Genomic DNA, 7,208 nt, shown 5'->3' on the forward strand with positions numbered 1-7,208 from the left:
TGTCAGTTGCTTCATTTGCAAATATTTTCTCCCATTCTGAGGGCTGTATTTTCGTCTTGTTTATGGTTTCCTTTGCTGTGCAAAAGCTTTTAAGTTTCATTTGGTCCCATTTGTTAAACTCATATTTTTTAATACCATGTCTTATCAACTATTAAATAATAAAGGAACCCAAGTGGGAATCTTCCTAATTACCTCCTTAGACTTTTATGGGGAATGTGTATGAACTGAGCAAAGCCCCACGGGTGGATAACCTTTGTGGTCTTAGTGTACTCCATCCTCTGATGAGCGTAATTAATGCCGGAGTCCATAAAAGAGCCGTGCTGTGAGCCTCATAAAAGTTGGAGAGGGTGTAAAGCCCCCTCGTGCCGCTGGTTGTCATGGTTACTGTTTGGGGAGCACTTTATTATCAACTCCCAGCCCCTTCCTTCCCTTACCAGGGTGATAAGCCATAGATTTGTGGGTCTCCGTTTGCCCTGCAGTGTCTCGCATTCTCTCTCCGTTAACTACCTGGGCCGGGCTGGAGGTCGGACATGGGGACACAGGGGCTGGCTAATCGCACGGGGACATCTTGGGAGGATCAGGCCAGATGAGTTAATGACACCAGTATCAGATCCCAGGTCGGTCATAAACCGAATCGGCCAATAGAGGGAGAGTGGGGTGATGCATAGTTTGAGACCACAGAGGGAGGGCGTGGGGCTGTGGAGAGGTGGAGAGGTGCACTGAGACCGAGGAGACTGAGGGCCCTGGTGGAGCCCCGGGCGGGAGCATGGGGAAGCCAGGGCCCCCGCCTCAGGAAGCTCTTTCTGACGGTCCAAGCTTCCCTGTGAGGGGACAGTCCCCAGTGCAGGGGAGGGGCTGGGCCCAGTGACCTTCTGGGGATACCAGGAAAGCCATCTCGGCCCTGGGGAGGGAGATCCTGACCCTCCAAGTCCCTCCCCGGGGGCACCAGGCCTGGTCTCCTCTCCTGCGCACGCCTCCTCTTTGCCTTTCCCACCTCTGCCTTCTCTCTCCTCTGCAGGCCCCGCTTTCTTGCTCTCTGTTGGTTTAAAACAACACGTATTGTTATTTATTCTCGTGTAGTTCTGGAGGTCAGAGGTCTGAAAGCAGCGCTCCTGGGCTGAGACCAGGTGTGGCAGGGCCCCATGCCCGCAGAGGCTCCAGGGGAGAATCAGCTCCGGCGTCTGGAGCAGCGTTCCCGGCTGCCTGGTCTCCTGGTCCCTTCCTCCACCTTCAGACCGGGAGCTTGTGATGTCACAGAGCCTCTTCCTTTGTCTCGAATCTCCATCTGCCTCCCTCTTGTAAGGACCTCTGTGACGGCATTTAGGGCCCAGCCCGTAATCCAGGATGGTCCCCGCACCTCAGGCTCCTTAATGTACTCATGCCTGCCATGTAAGGAAATACTCATGTGTTCCAGAGATTAGGACCTGGATGTCTTTGGGGGCCATTGTTCCGCTGACCACAGGCTCTACAAAGAGCTCCCTGGTGGGCGGTTTAGAGTGTCAGTTAAGCCCTCTGTTCTGCGTAACAAACTACCGCAAACACAACATTGTAGATCAACTATACTCCAATAAAAATTCAAACAAACAAACAAAAAACAAACCACCAACCCATGGGCACCGAAATCAACACCTGCTTCTTATCTCTCATGTGTCTGCAGGTCGGCTGGGTGGTTCAGCTGCCCTGGCTGGGCTCGCTCACGGGTCTGTGGTCAGCTGGTGGGGGGTCGGCCTCGGATGGCCCCCTCTTCTCTGATTGTATCTGAGGTCCCTCCGTCTCGTGGTGATTGCGGAGGAGCAAGGGAGGAAGCAGAAACACACAAGCAGGGCTTCCCTGGTGGTGCAGTGGTTGGGAATCCGCCTGCCAACGCAGGGGACACGGGTTCGATCCCTGGTCCAGGAAGATCCCACATGCCGCGGAGCAACTAAGCCCGTGCACCACAACTACTGAGCCTGCGCTGTAGAGCCCGTGAGCCACAAGTACTGAGCCCGTGCGCCGCAACTGCTGAAGCCCACACACCTAGAGCCCGTGCTCTGCAGCAAGAGAAGCCGCTGCAATGAGAAGCCCGTGCACCGCAACGAAGAGGAGCCCCCGCTCGCCGCAACTAGAGAAAGCCTACGTGCAGCAATGAAGACCCAACGCAGCCAATAAATAAATAAATAAATAAATTTATTTAAAAAAAAAAAAAGAAGAAACACACAAGCACTTTCAAAGCCTCTTCTTGCTGTCAAGTTTGTGACTATCTCGTTGGTCAGAGCAAATCACATGGCCAAGAATCAGCCGCGGAGGAGACTACAGCAGTATAGCGCAAAGGGGAGGATGCAGGGAGGTGGCTCTTAATTCGGACCATCAAGCTAATCAGTCTGCACACTGGACCCTGGATTGGGGGCTGTGGCTTTGAGTTGCTCTCTGTGTGACTGTGGATAGATTCCTACCTGCTCAGAGCCTCAGTGTCCTCATTTCTTACAGGGATTCTAGGTATGTGTTATACAGGAGTTGTGAGGATTATATGAAATAATGTTTAGAATGAGATGCTGGAAATGTGGTTAAAAGCAAATAAATGTTAGCTACTATTCTCTCCCTAGGTAATTGTTATAATCTTAATAGCAATTATTATTTTTATTGGGGTCACCATTGGAGCTATTTTGTTGTCACCGTTCCCTGTCCTGTCTCCGTGCGCTGGGGGAGAGCACATCAGAGTCTGAACTCAGGCAGTGTTTAACCTGACGTTTTCATGCCTTTGGAATGCAAGCAGAAGTGAAGGAAGATAAGCGCTCAGAGCTCTTTAAATGTGTTTGTGCAGCTCTGAAAAGGCGTGAGTGTACCTTGTCTTTAAATTGAAATTTAATTTTGTTCTTCATGCTTTAAAGTGGAATTAGTGTGATTTTAATAGCAAATTTGTAATCGGCTTTAACCGTTATTTATTAAAAGTGATTACTTTTCACGTTGACATCTGAAATGGAAAAGCGTGACGTCAGGCTCCGTGGAGGAGTCCCGTGCTTTAGCGGCTTTCCCGTTCTTATGCAAGCAGATGTCAGTTAAAAAAAGGGGAGGGGGTGTCATTAACTTGGAAGCTGCCCAAAGTTTAAGTGAACAGAACAAAAACCTTGTGAATAATGAAGGTTTTTGAAGTTTAATTTAGCATTAAATGACTGTGAAGAAATATCCAAAATGAGGAGGCTTTCTGGGATGCTACTGTCTCTAACTCAGGGAAAAGTAGAATGAATATGCATGAAACTGATGCGTGAGAGCCAGGTAAGGCTTTTTAATGCCAAACTGCTAAGTGTTTTCAAAATAGTGTTTCTGGTGAGTGATTTTAGTTTAATGGTATTGCTGCTGGTGTTGCAGGAACGCTCCATATTCTGAAATTGCCCGTGGAGTCAGTTTGCTCCAGACCCTGGTGTGAAGCCGGAGAGAAGCTTCTCCCTTCCCTTCCTCTCTCCCCAGATCCTCAAGGGCTTCCCAGAGAAAGCCTGAGAGTACTTCTTGCCAACCTTAAATCACGTTTATTTCTGTGACATATGGGCTTTTGAGGGTTTCTGAGAGAAGTACTTGAAAATATAAGTGCTTTCCCCCAATCCCCTAAATCCCCCAAATCCACGGTTTTGCCTTGTCTTTACAGCTGAGTGACAGTGTCTGGGTGCTCATGGTCTCAGACACGGGGGTGCACAGCTCTCGGGATTATCCCTGGAGGAATAGGCGTCCTAATGTCAAGGTGGTTTATTTTAGAAAACGGCAAGTGTTGGAGATTTTTAATACAGTTACTCTGTTTCATCGGGGAGGCTCAGTGGCTGAGTCTTCGTGTTGAACTCAGATCCGTTCAGGTAAACTGTTGGAGCAGTTCATCTGCGATGGGCTGGGTCCACTTTTTTCCAGTTTTATTGGGATATAATTGACATATAACATTGTGTAAGTTTAAGGTGTGCGTGTTGATTTGATATGCTTACATCTTGCAAAAATTATGCCACCATAGCTTTAGGTAACACCTCCATCATGTCACATCATTACCATTTGTGTGTGTGTGTGTGTGTGTGTGTGTGTGTGTGGTGAGAACATTTAAGATCTACTCTCTTAGCAACTTTCCTTTTTTGTTAAATAGATTTATTTACTTTATTTATTTATTTTTGGCTGTGTTGGGTCTTCGTTGCTGCACGCAGGCTTTCTCTAGTTGCGGCGAGCAGGGGCTACTCTTTGTTGCGGTGCACGGGCTTCTCATTGCAGTGGCTTCTCTTGTTGCAGAGCACAGGCTCTAGGCACGTGGGCTTTAGTAGTTGTGGCACGCGGGCTCAGTAGTTGTGGCACGTGGGCTCTAGAGCGCAGGCTCAGTAGTTGTGGCTCACGGGCTTAGCTGCTCCGCGGCCTGTGGGACCTTCCCAGACCAGGGCTCGAACGCGTGTCCCCTGCAATGGCAGGCGGATTCTTAACCACTACGCCACCAAGGGAAGCCCTCTCTTAGCAACTTTCAAGTATACGATACAGTATTATTAATACAGCCACCATGCTGTACGTTAGATCCCCAGAACTTATTTGTCTTGTAACTGGAAGTTTGTACCCTGTGACCTTCCATTTCTACCGTGTATGCCCTCCAGCCCTGGTAACCACTGTTTCACTCTCTGTTTCTATGAGTTTGGCTTTTTTAGGTTTCACATACAAGTGATAACATACAATATTGTCTTTCTCTATCTGACTTACGGTGGGCTGTTCCTTGACCTCTCAGTCTTGGTCTTTTCATCTGAAAAGTGGGGAGAATGGTACCAACCCCATAGCGTGTTTGGGTTGGTTGCAGAGAGGATGGTGTGAGAGAGCTCTGTGCGGCGAAGGTCTGATTAAAGGTACAGGGTTACTCCTCTTACACCCGCCCTGTGTCATCCTGGTCCTTCCTCCTATGAGCCGGCCCTGGAAGTGCTTAGGAAATGTCGAGTCAACATGTGCTATTTTCAGAGTCAATCGCTGCGACTCTTTGTTTGTTAACAAAACATGCAAATTCAGACAACCCAGTTGAATTTTCCATTCTAGGCTCTCCTCACCCTCCGCCAGCAGCTATGCTCCAGGGCACAGGTGGTGCATGACTGGACCTCAGTCCTGGGGGCTCTGAGCCTGGTCACCAGGCCCTTCTCAGGACACGCTCGCTGCCTTTGTCCATGTACGGTAACGTTGTTCCAGGGAGCTCCGAGGGGCGCCCGGGAGGATCACCCGGGCTCTCCGTGCGTTCCCTTCACGTCTCCTCTGTGTGACGGGAGCCTTGCTCCTCCAGTGAAGAGGACCAGTCACCCTCGCGAGACCCGGGACTCCTGTTCTTGCCTTAACCTAAGGAGCCCAAAGTGCCCGGCATCAGCCAGCGACCATGAATCAGCGGACCCTGTGTGTCTCCTGGCGAGAGTATGTCCCCTTTTGGGGATCAAGTCCTCTACCCTGCAGAGCTCAGAGCAGCCAGGACAGAAGGCACGAAGGCTCTGTGAGCGCCGGCGGGATGCTAAGTGGACCAGCTGAGGCCGCAGTTCAGTTGCTGCCCAGTTCTGGCTTGTACCCACCGACCAAGCTGACTGGCCATGAGGCGGGCTAGGCTTTCTCCTCCTTCTTCAGCTGATCTCCTGGGGCCCGAGTGAGTGGACGAGGGTGCTGGTGTGACAGCGGTGGGTTGGGCGGGGTGGTGCTCAGGTACAGGGGCTGTTGTCACAGAGTAGGACAAACGGTACCCTGGCATCCCCATGCTGTGACAGCGGAAACACGCCTCCATCCCCCGATTCTAAACCCTCCCCACCTCCCACCTGAAGAGGTCGCACAGAGCAGACCTCTTTACACCAGACTCCCCAAGCCTCCTTGGTCCCAGAGCTCTGGCCCTCTACCCTGCCGCCCACCCCCTGATCGTGGGCGAGTCTGGAGATGCTCGGGGTGCCGCGGGCCGGGCTGGCTCCCAGGGCCAGCCTGGGCAGGAGGAGAAGGGGGTGCAGGGGGGAGCCATCTCGAGGGTCCCTTCCGCGCCCCTTTGGTCCAGCTGATGCCCGGGTTTGTTCTGTGGACCTGAGTGTGTCACCCCATCGCCGGGAGGGAGCAGAGTGGCGCCACTGGGGACAGGTCGCTGGGGCCATCTCTGAACAGAGGCGTGTCACTCGGTTTTAATTGAAAAAGAAGAACACAGGCACCTGGGACACAGTTAAACAGCATGAGAGGCGCACAGTGCAAGGTGATCCCTTCCACCCCAGATCGGACCTGCTTTCCCAGAGTTCCTTCAGAATCCTTCCAAAAGCAGGACCTGGGGGCACATGAAAGACATGCCTGTTTCTTTCCCTTCATCCGGATGGGAGTGCAGTCCACACAGGCCTGCACTTTTTCCTGCTGATACGTCTTGGAGTCGTCCCCTGCCAGCAAACACAGCTCGCCTCACCCTCTGAACCGGCTTCGAGGACTTCCCCGGGGGGGTCCTTGGTTTCTTTAACCCGACCCGAGCCGGAGCGTGGCCGTGGCTGGGCCCTGAGGGCCTGAGCGCCGCAGAGGGCCTTCCTGGGAGCCGTCTCTGGCCCTGGGTGCGCCGGTGAGCCCAGGGCCTGTTCTGCCCCCGCAAACGGAGATTGCTGGGGTGCCCCCCGCGCCCCCCCACCCCGCCCCAGGAGGCTGCACTGAGCTCCACCCCAGAGACTGTGCACAGCGGCCGCCCCGGCCTCGGGGGGCCCGGGGTCTGCGGCCAGTCCAAGTTTAGAAATGGGACCCTGGGGAGCTCCCCGCGCATCACGGTGTTTTGCTGTGTGTCCATATGTTTCTCGTCCAAATTTGCAAAAGCCACGTGTGTCCATTCTCCTGTCAGTGGGACCTGGTTCCTTTTTGCTGTTTTTCCTTTCTCTCCGGGTTCACTTTGCAGGCGTCCCGTGCCTGTCCTCAGGGACCGGCGGTGTCAGGGTGGAGTCACCGGGTGTCTGCAGCTTCCCACGCCTGGGCCGGTGGACCCTCCAGCACTGATTCCTCCTGACTGGGGTGCTGGTGACAGTGGAGCCCCAGGCCCGTCTCGGCCCCCTTGGCCTGAACCGTGCTGGGGAGGCTGCCAGGATGGAGGGGGACGGCGGTGGCTCAGACCCAGGGTCCAGGGGCAGAAGCCGTTTCAGGAGGAGGGAGGCAGGGGCCGGGCGCCCTTGGGGTGAGAGCTGTGAGGTCATCCCCGGGCTGAGTGCCCTGTGCCCCCCTCTCCGGTAGCCTCGGGATAGTTTCCCAGCCTCCCT

The sequence above is a fragment of the Physeter macrocephalus genome, chromosome 20, assembly GCF_002837175.3.
Source record: "Physeter macrocephalus isolate SW-GA chromosome 20, ASM283717v5, whole genome shotgun sequence".
Classification (NCBI taxonomy): domain Eukaryota; kingdom Metazoa; phylum Chordata; class Mammalia; order Artiodactyla; family Physeteridae; genus Physeter; species Physeter macrocephalus.